Raw genomic sequence first — 23,368 nt, forward strand, 5'->3', positions numbered from 1 at the left:
GCAGTGAGGCTACAGCAGCTTGCTGGTGTCCTCATTTATATTACTCTTTGCAAAAAGACAACAACAAAAGCCCATCACTTACCATTCAGAAACAAGTTTCTTTTATTGGCAAGGAATAATTAGCATCCCCCAGAGAGGGGAATTTGGAGTTGGACAGGATAATCCAACAACTATTATAACAATCTTAGTCATAAATCAACATTTACTGCAATTCCAAGGTTGTTGGGGGGGGTTGGGGGGGGAGCCCATATTACTGAAAAGAACTTGCTTCCCCATGAAGGTGATTTCAAGAATGAAACTACCCCACACAGTGTCAGGTGCTATTTTTGCTGCAGCATCCCCAGCCTTTTCATACAAAGTACTGCAGTTTCTCTCTCTTGAGAAACCTAAACTTAAGTGTGTCAATTGCCTTTCCCATTTAGTTACCGTAACTCATGCTAACAGGCATACTTGCTAGTGCCGTGTTTTCCTTCCAATTTGGAATGCCCTTCGGCAAAGTCAATTGCTAACCACTTCCTCTTCTTCATTTTCCTTCAATGTATAGAACCTGATAAAAATCTGAGCGCCTGTCCAGAAAGACAGCAAACACTAGGTGCTTTCTGACATCTCACGGGGCATATCCAGAAAAAGGAGCTTACTTCCTTTTCTTGTCATTCCAGTTGTGAACATAGTAAGAAATAAAGAGGGAAAGGGGGTTGTTACTATGTTCAACCTCACCCTCTACTTAATGAGTGATTTAATGAGCCAAACATGCACAAGAGAGACATGCAAAGTAATCACAATGACCACTGCGATAGCTCAGTTGGTAGAGCATGAGACTTTTAACCCCAGGGCCATGGGTTCAAGTCCCACCTTGGGCAAAAGATTCCTGGACTAGATGACTCATGTGGTCCCTTCCAGCTCTACGGTTCTATGATTTTATGTTATGAAGGTACAGTAGGCTTTGACCTGTTAATCAAGCCATTACCCCTGGCCTGAGTGTCACTGTGATACAAATTTTCCCTTTGATAAACTGGTTGGCTCTTCTGAGTACAATTTTATGGTTAGTTGATTCAAGCATGTCAAAGAAACTGCATGCAAAGTCATAGGATACACTCTAGTAACAACAAACAATGAGGTATTCTATTCCTAGTGAAGGCAATATACATTAAACAGTCTATGCTAGCCAAACACTGCTCTGGAAGATATAATTTAGTGCCTCTTTGACATCAGATGGTAGTTATAGTTACGTACTCTCAACACTGGGCAGGGGATCCTGCTGGCTCCCTTGGCCTGAAAGCGAGGTGAGCGCCACAACCCCATAGTCGCCTTTGACTGGACTTAACCGTCCAGGGGTCCTTTACCTTTTACCTTTACCTTTACCACTGTCAGAAGTTGATTTCTTGTTCCATTCTACCTGCTAAGTTTTTCATAGACCTAAACATGTTGAGAAGGCTATTAAACAACTTTACTTGCATCCACCAGGAGCTTCTGTTAGGGGATGAGCCACAACATTGCTTCCAAAGAAAAATCAAGGTGAGGCAACTCTTCCTACCACACATGGAAAAAGAATTGCAATCTGGAGCAGACAGATACTGAGAAGGGTCTCAGGTGAATATGAGGGAAAGGATAAGGCAACTCTTTCCTGTTCCAGCAGCATGACATACGGCAGGTATTGGTCGAAAGCCGTCGCGGGGAAACCCAGTGTAGAGTCATAGTCATTACCATCACCTCTTCCTGAATTTTTCCCAAGTTGTTGGGGAAGTACACAGGCATTATCATCAACACCACCACATTTTTTCACATTGTTCCCAAATGCTAAAAGCATTTGTTTTGAGGCAGGGGGAAGAGAAAAGACGACTATGTGGGGATATGATGGGAAGCTTATAAAATGACTCATGTTGTAGAGAGATTTTCTTCTCCCTCTGTCATAATACTAGAACTTTGTTGTCACCCAATGGAATCAACCTGATTAGTTCAATTGGTTTCCTCACAAGTAAGTGTCCATAGGATTCCTGCCTCAGCCACCTTTTGCTTCTTGCTGGAGACCTTCTCTTCTGAATCATAGTTTCAGCCCTACTGCTTTACAGCCTTCCAAAAAAAAAAAATGTTTCATATATTTTCCTCCCTTAGTGTAAAATGTGTTATTCAAGAAGATTCTGAAAGAGGCTGTGCTTTTAAACATACCAGTATGCAGTAATCTCTTGTGATTACTGCGAAACTAACTGGAAGTGGCAGGCGTGCTGTGCTGCTCAGACACCACTATCTATGGTCACATTCTCTCTCAAGTCAGAAACCTAGAAAGTAGGAGGGGTGAAACACTATTTTCAAGCAGGCCATTCAGACTGATCAATAAAACTGTCTATGCAGAGGCAGGCACAAACCAAGCATGCCCAAAACCTAAGAACGTGCATGCTGGAACTGGGTAACACAAGTGGTGGGCAGGGTTAGACGCAAGGGAGAATCAGTGCCTGCACAGCGTACTTATTTCATCTGCTGAAAAGGTCCTCTAAATGGTTTTTCCCACAGCTAAGCTTCCAAGAAGACCCCTAGCAATATGGAAATGTTACCAGGTGAGCGATGATAAGCAAAAATCAACAGATAGATCCCTCTCCAACTAAGTCTCCCCTAAAAATTCCAACCCACCTATCGTCCTCCATCTACTGGTAGAATGAATTCTGGTATATAATAGGTTCCCAGCAAGTAAACCTTCAGATTCCTAGTAAAATAAATAGATAAGGGCCGAGTGAAAAAGAAACCACTGATTCCCCATCCCAAATAACTGAAGATGCCTCCTTGTGTTTACCTCTCCTATACCTTTTTAACCTTGAGTAACAGAGCTGCAGCAACAACAGTTCTGGCCCATGAAGAATCAGAACAGAGATCAATGCCCTAATTATTAGCAGAAACTGTTTTGATTACTGAAATACCTTGCTTTGATTTTTCTACCACAGTTGCAATGACCAAAGATGAGTTGGACATGGCTGAGGTGGTTGCCATTCAAACCAAGAGCGAGAAGCATCCCACCATCCCATAGAACATTCCCAGACTTTCAAACTATGGCTGCCTGAGATGGGTTAATATTATTATTATTATTATTATTATTATTAGGATCAAACAGGGCATGCAAGCCAACCCAATATGAAAAGCCATGCTAGCATTGTTAATTGGCAACTTTTAGGATAAGGAGTATTTTGGGATTTCCAGCTTTGGAACATTAAGAGAACCAAATTTAATATATCCTGTATGAGGTTCATCTCCAACTATACCAAAGATAGCCAATGCATGCCTCTTCAGAAGGAAGTCGCATTGAGTTCAATGGAAAGCACCTCCAGTGAAGTTTGCAAAGCAGTGTTGGGGAATCTGTGGCCCCTGGCTGTCATGCATTCCAACACCCATCAGCCCCAGCCTGTATGTCCAATGATCAGTTGGCAGTTCTGGTCCTGAACATCTGGAGGACATCGTGTTGGCTATGCCATTCATCCTTAACTCCATGGTACAAAAGCAGCCCTAATAAGCTTAATGAGGAAAGTACTTGGCAGACTAGTTTTGATGGATGCCCTAAAGGTTACAAAATAAAAGAACTGGCAAAATACATTTCAGAAGCAGAAGCCTTGACTGGAACACAGGAAAATTACCCTTCCTTCCTCTCCCGCCTCCCCTCTCTTGCAAGAAACGGACCGAAAATGTCTTTATTTCCTGTAATACACAGCCGAGTAGCAAGAAGTTTCCATATGGCTGAGGGAGGAGACAGGACAGTTATGCAACTGAACAGGACTAATTATACAAGTAAATAGTTAATATGATCACCATAAAGGTCCTCAAAAATTAATAATTTCCGGCGCGCTAGTGGGACTTTCTTCCAATGTAGAAATAGGAAAAGATAACAAGACAATGGCCTATTTAGAAGCAAGGAACAGGAAGTTCAGGAAAGTCTCTAAGCATCACTCAAGAGAGGAGATGGGGATTTTTATATATATAATACATGCAAACATGTATCATGCCATGGTGTATGGTGATATCTGAATGCAATGATTTTCTAGCATCCATTTACCAATACGTATACACAGTGGCGTAGCGTGGGTTCTCAGTACCCGGGGCAAGGCAAGTAATTTGCGCCCCCTAACCCGTGGATTTTAGCACTCGAGTCTCTTCCTCGCCCCCCCCAGATGTTGCGCCAGGTGCAGCAGGCCCCCCTGCACCCCCCACGCTACGCCACTGCTCCCACCACAAGTCTTCAGGACAGCCATCCGAAGGCTGGCGCGGGGAGAAGGTCTCTTCGCCCTACCGCCAGCCTTCGGAGGAGGTCCGAGGACAGTGGGGTTCCTGCTTCCTCGAGGAGGGCCGGCCAAACGCGCCCCCCCAAATGTTGCGCCCGGTGCGGCCGGCACCCCTGGCACCCCCCACGCTACGCCACTGCGTATACGATACCCAATGGGACACGGGTGGCGCTGTGGGTTAAACCACAGAGCCTAGGGCTTGCCAATCAGAAGGTCGGCGGTTCGAATCCCCGTGACAGGGTGAGCTCCTGTTGCTTGGTCCCTGCTTCTGTCAACCTAGCAGTTCGAAAGAACGTCAAAGTGCAAGTAGATAAATAGGTACCGCTCCGGCGGGAAGGTAAACGGCGTTTCCGTGCACTGCTCTGGTTCGCCAGAAGTGGCTTAGTCATGCTGGCCACATGACCCGGAAGCTGTACGCCGGCTCCCTCGGCCAATAAAGCGAGATGAGCGCCGCAACCTCAGAGTCAGCCACGACTGGACCTAATGGTCAGGGGTCCCTTTACCTTTACCTTTATACGATACTCAAACTACAAATTACTTTTAAGGGCACCAGTTAGTAGGGAAGGGGGGTGCTACTTTAAATGAAAAATAAGAGGACAGGACTCCCTTAAATGTATAAAACTATTTTTAAAATAAGCTGATCATTACGGCTTTATTCAGGCTCCATCAAAAATTTCATGCAAAATTTTGATGGATACATCAAAAGCCATGTGTCTTAAATTGTGATTAAGGCAAAGGAAAATGAATCTGCAACTCCTCCTATCCCCAGCTCTCCTGCTTTCATTAATTCTCTTTGTTCCCTGCCCCGCCCCACCCCACCACAACATTTCACATACTTCTTAACACCATATGTAGCACAGTTTTGCCCAACAGCTTAGCATGCAGGAACCACACAGGCTGCTGGCTCATCTAGCACCCACAGACTGAAAGGAAATCCTAACTTGCTGTTTAAAAACATGCAACTTCCTGCATGTAATAGGAAGGTCTCAACCCTTAGGTTACCTCCACTCCCTAAACTTTCTAGGGTCGCAACAGTGGCGGGAGCAGTCCATGAACTGTCACCTAGTAGCTATCCCAACACTTAAACTGATTTGCAAGAGCAAAAAGAAAAAGAAAAAAAGAAAAGTTATTCCAAGTCACCCTTCTCCCTTCCTCCTGCAATTCCCCAGGAAACAGGTGCTGAGGTCTCTGGGATTAAGTTTTAATCATCTGCTGCCGCCAAGGAACACAACCCAAGAAAGCAAAGTAAGAAAGCAGAGTCGGTTTTGCTGGTAACAGCTTTCATTGTGACAGCTTGCTCAGACGTGGCGGAGAAAGGGACAGATGATTCATTACAAGTGCTGAAGTGAACAAGCTGTACAGATTTTGGTACAGCTTCCACCCCCAGCCCCCCACCTTCCCGTCACTTCCACCCGCAGAAGGCCATACTAGTCCTATTCATCACACTGCATATATAATTGGTTTGTTGCTCCATGCAATTAACAGGCATAAAAAAGAACCGAAGAAGTGTGTCCACCACAACAGGGTAGAAAGGTAGCCAAAGATGCTATGAACAGGATGCAACTGTATTTGCTGTAAAAGAGGCTTTGCCACACACTTCAGTTCAAAAACACCGGGTCTTAAAATAAAAATTTAAAAGCACTGGTGCCTTCAAGACAGATAACCAGAGCAGTTTTTAACATCAAAGATGATCTATCTTGGGCCCTGAAAATGCCCCCAGCATGGCTTTAAAAATAGATAGGCAGTTTCCTGTTTCAATATAGGAGGAAATCTGACATAGCCAGTTACCAAACTATAGAAGTACCAATTAAACTCCCACAGTGTAAGTAATATTTGAGATCTTAGGAGAGTCACTTCTGCTCTTTTGCACCAGCTAACTCAACATACTGGATATATGTTTCACTAAACTCTGTCGAAGTTTGAACACATTGTTTTAACTGAGAAGCTGCAGGTTATCAAGCTTAACACAGAGCACTTATCTCCAAGACACTCTGATTAAATGAATCAAAGAGTTAGAATGGACCCTGGAGGGTCATCTGTTCCAATCCCCTTGCTCCATGTAGGCTGCAACTACAGCATGCCTAATAGACGAATGTCCAGCCTCTGCTGAAATAGCTCCTGCAAAGGGGAGGCCACCACTTCCCACAGCAGGCTCTTCCACTGTCAAAAAGCTCTTGTTAGAATGCTTAGAAGAAATCTGCTTCAATGCAGCTTCCACTAGTACTGCTCTCTGCAGCGACAGAGAACGTCTATGCCAATGAGGCACAGGGATGCTCCACTAGCCCAGCCAAAGGATGTAGCAGAATGTCAAGTAGATTACACCACTTCAGGCTCCAGGTAGTAAGCATTATTTATTTAGAAAAGGTGTTTCCCTTTAAAACAACAACAACAGCAACCTCAGTGCTATAAGAAAAGCAGCACCACTTTAAGTTTTGTTTTAAATATATATACATAACAAAAATGTGGTTTCCCTACCTGCAGTCTGAAATGATGATGTGGTAAAGTGATCTGTATCATTTCAGACTGCAGGAGGACATTTTTTGAAGTCTGCCTTAGGTAAAAAATAACCCTATAGGTAGAAAAAGAGGGAGTTGTGGGGAACATTAAACATGGCCTCCCCCACTTGCAGACCAAGTAATATGGTTTGTCTTACAGCCTCAAGACGCCACCACCTCATTTGCACCTCATTCTGTTTCATGCACAAATCCAGCCACGTCCAGGTTCGCAGGAAGGACAACCAGCAACCCTTTAACCTGTTCCGCTGTTTGGCCTGACCTGATGGAACATGCAGGGGATTTCCAGGAAGTCACACCCAAGGCTGTAGAAACAAGTTTGGTTCTGCCGCTTTGTTTGCTGCTGGGAACTTTACTCCTTACTGGACTTGGCAGGGAAAGAGAAGAGAAGAAGGAGCACAGACTGATTCCAGTTTGAAGCTATGCTGCTTGCGCTCGCTGGCACATCCTTGCAGTTGTTTTGCAGGGTGAGAAGCAGGGTTTGCACAAAAGAGAAGTTCTCCCCACGCTACCGACACACAATGGAAACTGCCCCTGCCCAGAGATTTTACTGAACAGATTTCCACCCCGCCTTAAAAGTCAACAGAATTATTTCCAAGATTGCCATTCCTGAAAAGAACACATCTGAGAAAGGAATGCTAGCAGGCTACTAGTTAAATGATGATTTGCATTTCCATAACCAAAAGGTACCTCAAATCACTTTTTAACTATCTCTCAGCTAGTGTTTTGCTCCAGCCACTTTACGGCTTCGCATGTTATCAGCATGAGCATAGAATGAATCAGCATTGCACTCTGTGGATGATGAACTTGCACTCAAACAGTTGACAAATATTGGACAGAAAACATAGCTGATCCAAAGAGACATAATAAAATGCCTCGTGCAAACCTCAAATTTGATGAGAACACAAGCATCTGATGCAGTATCGCCACCACTACAGGTAAGGTCCTGCAGGTATAGCACACCTTTCTTGAAGCTTGGCAGTCCAGTTGATTCTACTTTTATGAATCACCTGACTCTACAGAAAAGACCAAAAGCTATGTTATATGTTACCAGCTGGAAAACATTTAGCTGAGATCATGTGAAAACTTTATATATATATTAATCAATCTGCTCTTTAAATACGCAGTCACAACTGCAAACCACTCAAGAGACTAGAAAGGTCAACATAAAAAAATGCACCAGAGCCAAATGTTCACAGAAAGATGCACAGAGCAGAAAGCAACATTTGAAGAAGTCTGTGAAATTACAACAGGAAAAGGAGCCAGAGCGTACAAGTTCATCATGTCTATCACTTTCCCTCTCTCCAGGCTCTACACATAGCCAGATAACTGGCAGGGAAATCCCAGTTTAACACATTGCAGAAGGCAGCGAATGACTACCACTCATCCCCAGCCCCACCCAAATATAGCCAGCCATTGCATAATCACATAGTTAGCTTGGCAACACTCACTTGGGGGAAGTATTTTGGAGAAGCGATGTGGTGGCATGAAAGATATGTGGGTTATTTAGTACAGTATCCTGAATTAAAGTTGTTTTAGTTTTACTTAAAGTTGTTTTAAGTTTACTTTCACTTAAAGATTGTAGATCTACTTCCACTAACAATGATTCTCAAAATTGGGTCTCCAGCTGTTGTTAGACTACAGATTCCATCATCCCTGACCACTGGCCCTGATAGCTAGGGATGATGGAAACTGTAGTCCAACAATAGCTAGGGAGACAAATTGGAGAAACACTGCCGCAACAGATCTCCAATTCAGGAGTTGGCAAGAATGTGCTTGCTAGGAGAGCTTTAAACTGAATTGTGAGAGGGAGGGAGATAATATTTCAGAGGACAGAGGGACATCAAGTGCTTGGGATAATAACATCACTGGTGTACAGGAAACTGGGGCAGCGGAACAGAAACCTGCTATCAGGCAGCAAAAAACCAATAAGGAAGTAGCTGGAGGGAATGACTCACGGTTTCAACTGACTCTATACTAATGCACAGAGCATGGGAAACAAAAAATATAAACTTGGGAATGGCAAATATGATATACAGTGGTACCTTGAGTTACAAACGCCTCAGGTTACAAACGCTTCAGCTAACCTGGAAGAGTTACCTCGAGTTGAGAACTTTGCCCCAGGATGAGAACGGAAATTGTGTGCCGGTGGCACAGTGGCAGCAAGAGGCCCCATTAACGAAAGCACACCTCTAGTTAAGAACAGTTTCAGTTTAAGAACAGACCTCTGGAACAAATTAAGTTCATAATTAGAAGTATCACTGTAATAGACATTGCTGAAACATGGTGGGATGGGACTCATGATAAAGCATCTGGAAACCAAGCCTTATGAGGAATGGTGCTCCAGAGGGTAGGACCCAAACCACTGGATTAAAATTACAAGAAAGGAAATTCCTACTAAACATTAGGAAGAACCTTCTGACAGTAAAAGATGTCTGACAGTGGAACGGCCTACTTTAGAAAGTAGTGGACTCTCTTTCACTGGAGGTTTGTAAGCAGAGGTTGGGTGGCCATCTGTCAGGGATTCTTTATCTGTGATTCCTGCATTGCAGCAGTTGGACTATATGACCCTTGGGGTCCCTTCCAACTCTATGATGCAAAAGAACTGACACAAGAGTTATTTTCCATCTTCCCACATCAAAAACAAAAATACTTTGGATATTAAATATTACAGATTACCTTTGCAGTGTATTTATGACAGTGGATGCAGCTGACAAATATTGTAGACCCTGCCACATATTAATGGAGTTGAGGCATAATGCCCAGTGATCAGTAAATTTGACCCTGCTCTATTCAAAGGGCTTCTTCAGGAATACAATACGGTTTCTTGCCTTTCAGGCAGGAACCTGATTAAGAATTAACACTCCTTGCAAGCTTTTGACCAAACAGCTGTGAACAAAAAGTCAGATTAGTATTATGCAAGTCACAGCTGATGCGTAGTGAACTTTGCAATGTCCACAACACCATCATAACCAAATAGGGATAGAAAAATCTCTCTCTGAAGCAAAAGAATCTAATACGACATATTACTCTAGGGCAACAGTATTCCATGGCAAAAGTTCAAGGACTGAGAATCTGAAGAAGCTGCTAAATAACCTTCATGGTTTGACAGAAAAGTTTGCAAAATTAAATGCACCACAAGCCAGAAAGTAAGCATGCATATATCACTAGCTTCCCATGAAATGTCCCTTTCTAAAGGGCCTGACTCATGATGTCTCTGTGCGTGGGGTTTACTGGGGGTTTCAATCAGCACAGCTGACTCAACTCCAACTTGTTCACAGCCAGGAACCTGTGGGAGGAAGGTTCCTATATCCTATGCTTGAGCATGAGAGGCAGTTCCAATATTTTTTTAAAAGATGTTTTTTAGACATCCAAAGGAAATCATGCTTTGGTCCAGAGAAGCAGATTCCCAGCATCCTGTTTTTAGCCCTGCAGTTCCTGGTTCCTATAAGAAGCAGAACTTGAGCAACCCACCTCAGCCAGCGCGCGCGCACACACACTGCAATCAGTACCTCCAGCGCACCCTGGAGCTGCAGGGAGTGTGGGTCAAGAGTTGCAAGACTCAAGCAGATTAAAGGGACATTTCACACATTACGGCAAGCCTGGCTCTGCTACCAGGTGTAGGTACAAAGGTAAAGGACCCCTGGACGGTTAAGTCCAGTCAAAGGCGACTCTGGAGTTGCGGAGCTCAGCTCGCTTTCAGGTTGAGGGAGCCGGTGTTTGCCCACAGCTTTCCGGGTCATGTGGCCAGCATGACTAAACCGCTTCTGGCGCAACGGGACACCGTGATGGAAACCAGAGCGCATGGAAACGCCATTTACCTCTCTCCTGCAGCGGTACCTATTTATCTACTTGCACTGGTGTGCTTTTGAACTGCTAGCTTGGCAGGAGCTGGGACAGAGCAACGGGAGCTCACCCTGCAGCGGGGATTTGAACCGCTGACCTTCTGATCGGCAAGCCCAAGAGGCTCAGTGGTTTAGACTACAGAGCCACCCACGTCCCCTCTCTACCAGGTGTATCCACACTGAAAGATGAAACTAGTCACAGTTCCCCAACGAGTGTTACCTGCATGACAAAAACAAACTTACATGTAGGTGTCGTAGTTGTGTGCACCTAAAAACGTGCCCTGTGAAGGGGACCTCGAGCTTAATGTCCTGCCTACGCAGGCAGGACAGCCTCATCCCACCACCCACCTGCTTCTTCCCCCCCCCCTTGTGATTTTAAGTATCTCTGTGGTGGTACCTATATGGAAAGAGTCTGTACAAACAAATCCTTCTCATCCCAAGCAACTTTCAAGTCCAGTAAGCAGCAACCTTAGTTAAAAGGAGGAAATCTTCTGCTACATTTTCTGGCCTCTCCACCTTCCGCTGCCTTTGATGATGCCCAGCTACCAGTGAATTTCCCTCATCACCAGCTGCAAGTTTAAGATAAAATAAAAAGCTCTCACTGCTGAAACTGCCAAATATGAGGTAATTCTTCCCCCTCTAATAAGCCTCCCCCCCTTCCACCCCAAGAGACCAGATCCAGCTATTTCTTCTTATGTTAAGGCACTAGAAAGGATGCAGAGTTACAATTACAGGCTGTTAACAGGATGATTACAGGCTTTTTTGATTAGCTAATAACCAATCCCAGTAGAAAGGTACATTTACATTGGCAGTTCCTCATATGACCTAACGCTGGAACTGCCCTACCACAGTGGGGCTTGAATACATCCCACATTAGATGTGTATTTTAACTACTGAATAGAAGCCTGCAAGACTTGTAATCCCCTGAAGGCAGGAATAAAAATCTCTGCGAAAAGTTGGAAGCACAGGAAGGAAATACTGCTGCTGCTTGACAAAAGCTGGATGTCTGAAAAGCCACCCGTCATCTGTCTCCAGTCAAGTCTGCACAACCAAGGAGTGCAGGAAGCTAGAAGACACCTTAAAAGTGGCTTCCCTAGGACAGTGGGCAGTTGCACGTACTAAAGAAAAAGGCAGAAGCATCAGCTTTAATACTGTGATACAGTACAATATGCAAAGGGCTTTATACAGTGCTATTTTTCTACAAAAATAGGTACTGGAACTCACCATTAACTCCTCCCTTGTACTCTTATAATGGCAATGGCGCCCACCAGAGAGGTATCAGAACTGAGTTCCTGAGGGGAAAGCCCTGGCATTATATGAGAAACCAGCTTGCACACAGCTCACCTGCACACTATCCATTTATGGCAGTTTTATACGAATCCTGGGAACTGTAGTTTGTAAAGGGGGTTGAGAGTTGTTCTGAGACCTCTTCACAGCACTACGACTCCTTTCAGTGTCACTTTCTGGCAAGCATTTTCCTGCCTCTCTAATCAGGGTAATATATACTTAGGTAGGTGGCCACTTCATCCATGTTTCCAGTGGATTCTGGCCCAGGAAAAAAAACTTATGTCACAATATGCCTTTTAAAACTTTTAAGGTGCCCCAATGTGTTGCTGATTTCCTGGAAAAGACACACATAAAAAGTTCCTTTGAAATTTGGTGCTCCCTTCCAGCTGATAAAGGCACCTCCAAGAGCAATGGGCAATTAGGATTTAATTGGGCAGAAAAGACCATTCTAATGATTCAGTTTTCCCATACTGTACTCCGTTTCTTTGTAAGTCTACATCTGTCCTGCTATATAGCCAGGGCAGGCAGGTAAGCACAGATGCATCATTTTAATTCCCCCCAAAGCGATGCATTTATCTTATCCTCATACATTTATATAATATATATTGAAAGAGGGACAACCAATCTTATTGTTCTTTTAATGGGTATGGGCCCCTTCTATGAGGGTGAGGGGACACTTCACTTAAGCCCACTCTACAGTTTTGTTTTGCTTCTAAAAGGGATGAGAAAATCAGTTCCTGGCATGGGGCCAATATTAAAAGAATAAAAAAAGAAAAAAGGATATAGCATCATGTCCCTACTATTTCACTGAGAGTAGCTGAAGAGGAAGCTCCGCCAGTAAAAATGAGGCAACTTGTTTTTATTTAAAAGCAGAAGTAAGACAAACCAAAAAGCAGGCACATACAGTACCTATCACCACCTCAAAAAACAACAACAACCCTTTGTCTAGAATTCATGTTGTGGTTATGTGGTATGGACAATATACATCAAAGCCCACAAGCCAGCCATCTATCTAGATCTCACTTAAACCAAGAGAGAGTATGACTCCCAGGACCAAAACTACTGTGCATCTCTACACGACCTCCAAACATTTGACAATGCATTGCTGGTGGAACTCAATGACATGGACAAGTGTATGTTCAAAAAAGTGAATGCAGCTGTAAGGGTAAGATTAGGGAACTGGTTGTCTACCCTCTGTTCCCTTTGCCTACACACACCCTCCCCATTCTCTTCTGCCACTCCCAGCTTTTTCCTTCCACCCAAATCATGCTCCCAGAAGATAGATAAAGCAAGGGAGGGGAGAGGCAGGATGTGTGGTTTAAACCCAGGAAATCAAGTGTTGTTTTCATTTGACGTATTGTATATGAACGGTCAGTGACCAAAGAAACAATACTTCATGATTGATTTCATTTTATATGTAGAAGTGTTTTGAGTATCTGCAGATACAAGTTACATTCAGTTTGGGGGAGGCTGGACCCAACTCTAGAAAAGGGTATGCTATAATAAATTTGTTAAAAGGTGCCACAATATTCCTTGTTGTTTGTGCGTACTACATCAACCTTACCACATTAGGACAATGCTACCATAAAATTAAAGAGTTAGTCCAACACAATACAAGCTTTCCTCCTAAGTTTTTTTTAACTCCCATGAAACTCGTTAACAAACATTTTTATTAACTGCCAGAACTCTTTTATCATCTGAGACATACTTTTACAAAGCCAGACTTGCATGGCACACAACCCACAGGGAGGAAATGGCCTCTTCTTCCTCAACTGGTGGCTAACCAGTGACAAGCCTCAGCTAAGTGGGGTGACAGGCAGACAATTAAGCAGCACTGCACTGTGCCATAAAGGATGCAGCCAACCCACATAATACACTGCCTAGGGATGGCATGAGGTTTAAAAGAAAATGTGGCAGACAGATGTAAGAGGCAGCTGCAGAAGTTCCAAAGACATAGCCCATGTAGTGGTAGCAAAGCTCAACTTCTCATACAAACTATTGTTGTAAAAAAAGAATGGGGTTGGCGACAGAAAACAGCACTGCACTTTTGGAGAACGTTTGCTTGAAGCCCTCTGTTATTCAGGCCAACTCTTCTTGCTCCCACTTGCTGATTCAAAACTTGGACTCTCTTTTTTTTTTTTTTTTTTTTTTGCTTTTATGATTTTATTGAATTCCAACTCATTATACATTTTATCCATTATACAACAAATCAAAACTTGGACTCTCGACTTGGGTGCTGTGATTAAAAAGCTTTATTCCAAAAATCAGCACAGCGTCCCAACGAAGGCCAAGCTACAAGATCATAAGGTGTGGCAGAGTTCCACAATACATGGCTGGGAATAAGCTAAGACATTGTTCCAACGCTTGATGTGCCCTCTAAGGTCCGCTTCTGAAGAGTAGGGTGGGCAGACATTTATGCAGTTGCTTTCCTGAATATCACGACTGGACAAGCAGGCACTCCTACCAGTAAGCAGTTTTCAAGGTCTATTCGTGCCAGAATGGTCAACTCCATGGTCTTGGAGACAGAGGTGGAGACAACGGGACGGGCTCACTGTCTGATCTACCCGTTGGCTCCTCACCGGTAAGGGGAGGTGCTGAGTCCATGCCGATGGCAGTGACATTGTGCTTGGGATATACTATGATGGCAAGGCAGGCCACTCTTCTGAAAGCCCTCTCAGCACTTTCTCCAGATCCAAGGGGTTTGGGGAGATCTTCAAAGCAGGAAGCTTACAGGTGGACCAAACTCAGCCTAGTTACCATCCCCTCCCTTTCGGCTTACCTTCCTGGCCTACGCTGATAAAGTAGGTAGTTCAGGAAGAGACGGAAGACAGGTATAGATGAGTGCTTGGGATATACAGAAAGGGGTTGCTGTGGGACCCAAGCCAAAAGCCACAACTGCAGTCTTCCATTACTATTAACAGAATGAAAGGGCGTCTGTGGAGATTCTGGTAGAAAATTAACCCCATTCCCAAATCATTGACAGCTGTTACATAACGTGAAGCCAAGGTCTTTGAATGTAATCTATATCCTTTAAAGCCATTTGCCATGTACTCCTCTGGGATGCGCATTGCAACCTAAAGTTTTGCAATTCCAGCACAGATTTGATGTTGCAACTTTCCTTTCCCAGCATAATTTGTGTGTATTTCTTTTTTCCAAATGCACACCTGCATTCGCTCCCGAGTGTCCATCACAAGAGTGCATCCCGTATTACTTGCAGAACTCACCATCACTGCACCACACACAGGAACAGAGCGGAATGGACTTGCCTACTCCCCTTAGGCCTTGTGGAGCTTTTATCAACTGGCCTTAAGCAACAGCAAAAGTTACATCTAAAGCAGTGCTATGCACTCATAAAGGAATATGAAGCATTATGTCAGATATGGAAACTGCTCAAAAAGGCTTATGTAGGACATGGCTGTCAGGTTCTCTTTTCATAATAATATACTTGCTGGGGAGAGATGGGAATAAAAAAGAAAACATTAACGTAAGGCTTATGGACCCTAACAAGCTGTTGCATTGGCAAAGCAGCCATTAGAATAGGCCTCCAAAACTTGTGACCCACCAAACCAAAGACAATCCATCTGCTATACAACCTCCACTACCTTTGCAATCCTAGAGAAGCAACAACAAACAGAAGGTTTTGCAGCTCCCAGTGGACTGCCTACCATACATGACTAGCTACAAGTTGTGCAGGCCTGGGATCGGAGCAGGCACTCGTGTTCTCTGCTGACACAGTGCTGCAATTTGTGGATTATTGTAGTGGATACAAAAGGGAAGGTTTGCAAATCCTTAAAATCCCATTATTCAGAAAACCAAGGAAAAATGCTACCCTTTGATGATGATGAATTCAGAACAGGTAGGAATTGTGCACGCAAGGTGTTGGGTTTTTTTGCTGTAATACACAAAACCTGCATAATGGTTCATTCTCATCTGTGCTAACCGTCACCCACATATTCAACAATCAGTCGTAGGCTGGAATCTAGCTAAGCCTGAACAGCAAAAGATAAAGCAGAAGGGGGGGGGAGTAATGTAGCATGATCAGAACATAAAACAAATCCCTTTAATCTAGAACAAAATTAACCCTAGTTGGGGATGAAGCTTAAGCCTGCACTCATAGGAAAGGCAGAAGGAATGGTCTGATTTTAAAACAGCAGCAAATACAAGTTTTAAGAAGGGGCTTTAGATGTTTAACTATCATAAGAATTAGGTCAGACCCTTTTCCAGTTTACCACACTGATTATCTAGCAAGCTGGGCAGGATCTGAGCATAGGCGCCGACTCCATGGGGCCTGAGGGGGCCCAAGCCCCCTCAAAAATTCGTTTGGGGGGGCTCCGCCCCCCAATAATCTCGGGCGCCCCTCCAGCAGAGTGCCTCCGCCGCCCCTCCCCCAGCCCAAAATGCACAGGGTCGGGCTGCATGCCTCCTGCCCTCCCTCCTGAGCAAAAGCTCCACCCAATTTCCTTCGGAGCTGATTAATAGGCGCAGCACGCTCTCCCCTATTCGCTCACGAGGAGGCGGCGCCACTTTATCTGCATATTCATGAGCTTATTTATTATTCATGAGCTTTCCCGGGGCCCCCCCCCATATTTTTTATAAGTCCGCGCCCCCGGATCTGAGCAGGAGATTGTGGGATAATGGATCGCAGGAGGACAGGTTGGCTCCAAGAACAGCCTAGTTTCATAATGTGACATCTGTAGACATTCGCAGTTCAAACTGCCACCATGCAGATCTGCCACAAATTCCAGGCAGGAACAGTTCAAGCAAACACAGTTTCCTGGGTGATGGGGTGATCTTGCCTTGCCATAATGGTCTGTGACACAGCAGCATGGACCTCCATGCATGCCTTATACTGGAACCCTGATTGGCACATACATGGATGGTTTCTCCTACTTGACTTCCTGTGCACTTGAGTGCAGAAAAGAGATTTGAAGTCTTCCTTTCTGAAACAATACTTAAGACTATGATGGAGAACAATCCATCAGGAATCTGCTCTCCAATGGAAATTCCCATCTGTGTCCCATTTAATTCAACAGAACATTCAATGGAAAAGTTTCCAGTGAAGTCAGTGCACTTTCTATTCCTAAAGCACAGAAGAATTGGCTGCTGAGTTTGGACCAGTTGGTCTTAAGGGTACTAACAGAACAAGCATCTGCACCGTACATACACATTCAGGTCTGGGCATCTTACCCCTTCGCACTGCAATGCCAGAACTTTCATTCTTGTAGATACAAGGCTAGCAGAACCTGGTTTTGAAGGATAGCTCTGCTCCTTTAATAGTAGCATGTGTGCAAGTCAGTGCAATGTGTTCAGAAACTTCCTGAGAACGGTGATGGAAGAAAATATATTTTCCCCTTAAATGTTAAAAATGCAAAAGCTTTTTTAAAAAAATAAAATATGGAGTTAGCAACTGCATTAACACAACAAAAATATAATGGGGGGGAAACCCAAAAAGACTAGATGAAAGTATCTGGCTCCTCATTGTCATTTGGGCAGAAAAGGGCAAATAAAGTTATCAAGGAACTTCCCTATGAAAAAAGGTTACAACATTTAGGCCTTTTGGTTTAGAAAAAGGGTTAAGATGCAATCCTAACCCCTGGCAAGAGAAAATAACTGATTAGAACTACTCCGCTCCACCAGTGGAGATTTACCATGGAACATTATTTCATGCAGAGGTTTTTATTCTCTCCTGACAGTTAGCCATGTGGAAACCTTTAATTTAAACACAAAAGTACTTGTGCAAACTAGTTTGTGTGTTAAAACAGCAGAATGCACTACAAAGGACTGCAAATCTCACACCCAAAAACATTCAAAGTGTAAGGAGGGGCGCGGGAATCAAGGATAGAATTCAGTGTAGCGCTCAGTGGAGTATGTGCATAGGGAACAATGTCCAATCATGAAACAGGACTTCCCTCTCCCTCCCTTCTCCTCCTCTCCCATGCCCCTTAAACCTGATCTGGGGTTTCTCCCAACCCTCCAGAGCAGATTTAGAGGATGCAGAGGGCATTCAGAGACCGGAGATGAGGGAAATCCCATCGCATGAGCAGCCCTCATTCTATGTACACAACAACTTAACTGAAACCCACCTCTACTGCTGTATTTAGCTGTCACCTGTTACACCTGATGCAGAGATGCAGCAGTATTGCCTGCTTTCAGTGGAGCACCACCTTGTGTCTTCGTGAATCTCTCTTTTGGACATGCTCTTCTGCATTGGAGGTAACCAACAGTGCAGAAATCACTGATCCAAACCCCACCTGCTGCAGAGACGCAGAAAGTTTATGGGTGGGTTGATGGCTGGTTGTTTGCTTGCAGCATGAACCTCCATTCCTTAGAGAATGCAGATGAGGACAGGAGTTCCCCTTTCTTCCAAGTGCAACAGCGGCCCTCCCAGGGACTCAGGATCAGGACTAAAATTTCACACCATTTATACTGGCATGTATGGGTGGGCAGACAGGCTAGTACTTTTTGTGGGCTAGTGACTTCTACAAGGTCATCTGCAAGTCTGGAGCAAAAATAATGTAACGTGCGTGCATAAGGCAACATCTGTTTCATAACAAGCCCGGCTCTTTACGCATTTCCAATGTGGCCTTTGGGTGCTTGACTGAGTTGCCCAGCCCTTTTTTAGACTGTTCCCTGCTGCTGCTTGTCATATTTGTTAATCTTCAACACCCACTATTCACATTTCATCTCTGAGTCTCACTTGGAGCTTAGCATTTGCAAAATGTTCTGAATAATTTACACATGTCATTAGGAGCAAAAGAAGAAGGACATGTGTTGACGAAGAACAGGCCACTCTGAGTATCAAGGAAGTGATAAATGGAGACGAGAGGAAAATGCCACAAGCCCTATTATTCGAAGGCTGCTCCTTATACATCAAACCTCAGTAAGCCTTAAGAAATATCCCTCAATGCAGAAATGGCAACTAATACACTATTTTTAAAGTAATTTGACTGTCCTATTTGTTCTCTACATCTTTGTTCATCAGGAGCTGTTCAGTGCAGTACTTGTACTATCTTGGGAGAAAAAGCACTAGCAGTCAAAGACAAAAAGGCTAGTAGTGGTACCTTGGTTTACAAACTTAATCCGTTCCGGAAGTTCATTCTTAAACCAAAGCATTCTTAAACCAAGGTGCATTTTCCCATAGCAGCGGGGGACTCAATTTACATTCAACAGGAAGTGGAACATGTTCTGCTTCCAAGGCAAAGTTCACAAACCAAAACACCTACTTCTGCAGTATTCTTAATTCAAGTTGTTCATAAACTAAGCTGTTCTTAAACCAAGGTACCACTGTACAGCTCATATACAACAGGCTTCTCCAACCACACTAGAAAAGTAGAGCTGTGAGTCAACTTCATTCCTAATTCAGCCTCCACATTCTCACTTTGCTTAATTTGTGCATATAGCATCTATGTTGGAGATTATGTCATGTCATAAACAAGAAATCTTAAGAACTGCCAAGATAGCTATATGTCTCATCCTCAAACACATCAGAGCCTAGAGAGAGAATATATTGGGCCTGAAATTCAAAGGACAAACAGTACTGAACTGGTAGGATGCTTGCACTAAATTCTATTAGTAGATAGGTAGCCGTGTTGGTCTGCCATAGTCAAAATAAAAAATTCCTTCCAGTAGCACCTTAAAGACCAACTAAGTTAGTTCTTGGTATGAGCTTTCGTGTGCATGCACACTTCTTCAGATACACTGAGTGTATCTGAAGAAGTGTGCATGCACACGAAAGCTCATACCAAGAACTAACTTAGTTGGTCTTTAAGGTGCTACTGGAAGGAATTTTTTATTTTGACTAAATTCTATGGCATCGAATCCAGATTCTTGGAGCTCTTTGAATCTTGATTTTCACACCCAGAAATTGGGGTTTGCCACCCCCATCTGAATTTTGGGACATGGGGGACAAGTGGAATATCTACAGAAGGAGAATACTCCTGTACATTAATAAAAGGATAAACATTTTAGAGTTGTGTTTTATTCTTAGGTTTGGTTTTACTGTTATTCTTATTCTTACATTGTGAGTCACTTTGAAATGGCTTCATGTAAAAAGTGACAAATAGATATAATTATTAAGAAGAATAAAAATTAAATAATGAATAGGGTATTTATGCAGATCGTTCCAAGTAGAAGAGAACTACAATTTGTAAAGTTCCAAAATGCTCTGAGGACTTTATTAGAACTGCAGACTCATCAACCAGGCTATTTCAAATATCACAAGTTTTATGTCCCATTATCTTACCAGAAAGAATTCTGTGGAACTGAAGGCAGTTTATGCCACAATAAGATGCTAATTCTAAACCAGATAGCAATCTCTCACATGTGGAAAAACACAAAGGCTGTGATTATACTGCTGGTCACGAGCTGGCGAAATTGTGGCTATGTTCTCCATTCAAAATATAAAAAGACAAGTTCAAAGTAAAATTCTAAACAGGCATGATCAGGACCTCTATGAGGAGATTTCAGATAAAAAAAGCAGCACAGAGCTTGCACACTTCAAATGTGACCCAAAAGTGGGAGGAAGGGTCGTGAAATAAACTTCACAGCTACAGCTGGATGCTTCTGAGCAATCCTACAACTGCAATCCCAAAGAACCCAGGCCATGAATAGTCAGGCCAGCTGCCCTCCTTTTTGGATGAGCAACTCAATGCATGCTAGTGGGAGCCAAAAATAAGTTGAGGCATGCAAAGCTCCCGAGCTGCCGTGTCAAGTGGGAATGCAGCATCATGTCACGTGGCAGCATCTTGATATCTGTCAACACAAGGCTTTGTCCCAAAGGAACCCCTGCAAAGCAATAAAAATAAAAGCATACATCTGTTCAACCAGCATGGCTGGAAGGTCTCGGAAACAGAAGCTAAAATGAAATTAAAGGGGCTCTTGGAAATGTGCTTTCAAAGAAGCGTAGAAATAACCGCATAGCAGAACCCAGAAATGACTTCATAACTGTCAGATTTATATTATGCCACACCCCCAGTGCCACACATTCACCTGTACTCACTAGACTCCTACACAAATACATTGCACATTTCAAGGATTGGCAGATCCTTTTGGCCCATCCCAAGTAGGGATGAGCCAAATGGCAGCCGGTCCCACACAGGCTGATGGAGGGGGCCCTCTCTGTCTCCCTCTGGTGCCATCAGGTGGAATGGAGACAGTTCTGAGGAGGCCCTAAAAGAGTTACAGTGGTACCTCAGATTACATACGCTTCAGGTTACATACGCTTCAGGTTACAGAAATATTACCTCGGGTTAAGAACTTTGCTTCAGGATAAGAACAGAAATCATGCTCCGGCGGCGCGGCAGCAGCGGGAGGCCCCATTAGCTAAAGTGGTGCTTCAGATTAAGAACAGTTTCAGGTTAAGAACAGACCTCCAGAACGAATTAAGTACTTAACCCGAGGTACCACTGTATAGCAAAATACTTGAACTGCTTGCCTTAGCCTAGGATGCAATCGGCAGCAGAAACAGCAGCAAGTGAAGTTGTGTAGCATTATTTGGTTAGCCAGCCTTTAATGCTGCAGGCCTATCACATTACCAATCATTCACCATACACTTATAAATACGTCAGCACAATAATGGCCCCCACAAGATTATAGTTGGTTTGCTTGGATCTCTGTTTAGGTAATAAAAATGTCAACATATTGGCTTGGATCCTAAATTAACTTAAGGAAGTTCAGGCCACACCTCCCCAAAGGTGCTCTAGAGAGCGGGGGCTGTGGGAGGGGGTGCTTCTGAAAAAGCACAGAGAGGGTGGTGGGAAACTTTCCTTCCATGAGCTTCCTTAAGTCAACTTGTCTTAGAATGTCAAGTCTGGTTTTGAGCAAATTCCTCTACTTTTCAGCAGCTCTCCACATCCTACTTCACAATCTTCCAGAGGGCCTTTGGGAGAGGGGTGGAAGTTTATCCTTCCTTCCCACTGATAGTTATACTACTGGTCCAACATACAAGAGTAAAACTCTAGTGAGAGTCAGCAAAGAGTCAATTCTGGACAAGTAGGCTGTCACCTCTTGTGTTCAGATAACAGATTCAACTTCTGTAACTTGTTTTCCATAAACACATGAAGAAAAACAAATGCAATTCACTCAAATGGTCAAAAGCCCAATGATGTGATACATACGTTCTCTTTAGATATAAGAAACTCCAGATTCCATGGAATCAAAGGAATGGAGCCATGTGAGGGGTAAATCAGCATCAGAAAAAAATGGGCAGGGCAAAGAGATATAAGGGAGTCTCTCCTACCCAACCTGTAATCCTGCTCCAGGATTTCATTCAGTAACTTGGAGTGTACAGATGTACACACTTCTACAAAATCAAGGCCAAGGTGTATCAATACTATTGCACAGTTTCAAAGTTACTAGCTAATAGAAAGTCATCACAGGCATCGAATACTGTTGCCAGCCTCTAGTTTTCAAAAGACTTCATTCCCAAAAATCACACTTCCCAACAGGTTGGGATTTTGCTGGCTGCAACAGTCAGGTTCTACCACACACCTTTATCTCAATGGGCTTAAGTTCAACAATTGAATTCTGCAGGATCTATATAAGATTACGACTTTGCCTACAAGGAGACTATTTTATCGCTTGGGGCCTTCTGAGCAACTCTCTCAGGTAGGCAGGTTCTCCTGTGCCTTGCCATATACATACATTTCCCAAGAATGCTATGTCATTATCGATGACAAGCAAGTGAGCACAAACAATGCCAGTGATGAGACAGACAAAGCCCTCAAGGCTTGTTTAGTACAATTAATTCTTTCAAAGAGCTCATCATAAGAGTGCAATTATTTGCCTTTGGCTCACAAAGAAGCAGACCAAACAGCAGGCCACCACTCAATACACACCGCTGGACTGCTTCAGAATGAACCATTTCAGCAGACACGTACGCAAATTGTGTCTCAAGACCATGAATTCAAAGGCTGTGTACACACTATACCTTTAAAGAACATTCAAAGCTCACTCTTTCCTGCAAAGCATTCTGGGCACAGTATTTTACCTCTCACAGTTACAATTCCCAGCAACCCTTAAACTCCAGCACCCAGAATTATTTGAGGGAAAGAATTGTGTACATGAATGCCTCTGGAATTTTGAAGAGAAGGGGCAATAACCATAGGGAGTAAAGTTATTCAGGGGACATGGCCTAGTAGCATTAAAGAAGATGTTCTTAAGTGTTCTTAAAAGTTCACACAATTTAGATGCTTACAAGCTAGTACCATTGTCCTGCTAGTTTTCCACTATTGCAAATTAACAGAGAACCCAAGTGATTTTAAGATTTCCATGGAAATTCCAAGTGAGTGCACATAACGTCTGTAACGTTTGTTTTCCTGGTACTCTGCCCTCCACCATTCCGCAACAATATCCTGTGACTGAAGAATTTCAGATGCAAGGACAGCTCTGCCAAGTGCTAGAGATAGAGGAAAATACAACTGTTTTTAAGCCAAACTGCCCAGTCTATAAAACAGCAGTAGGAAAC

The 23,368-nt window shown here is 43.6% G+C and overlaps 1 protein-coding gene across 11 annotated transcripts in view; it reads right to left on the reverse strand.

Moving 5' to 3' along the window:
* Window positions 1-23,368, reverse strand: part of ARHGAP26 (Rho GTPase activating protein 26) — a 207,506-nt gene that overhangs the window by 181,501 nt on the left and 2,637 nt on the right. Inside the window, exon 1 of one of the 11 annotated variants that reach the window (XM_083487857.1) lies at window positions 6,913-6,974. The exons of the other annotated variants lie outside the window; for them this stretch is intronic. The gene's annotated coding sequence lies outside the window, so the exon portion shown is untranslated. Of the gene's footprint in view, window positions 1-6,912; window positions 6,975-23,368 lie in introns of those variants that run through there. 11 annotated transcript variants of the gene reach the window in all.

Source organism: Podarcis liolepis (genome assembly GCF_965112155.1).
Source record: "Podarcis liolepis genome assembly, chromosome: 2".
In the NCBI taxonomy this organism is placed as follows: Eukaryota; Metazoa; Chordata; class Lepidosauria; order Squamata; family Lacertidae; genus Podarcis; species Podarcis liolepis.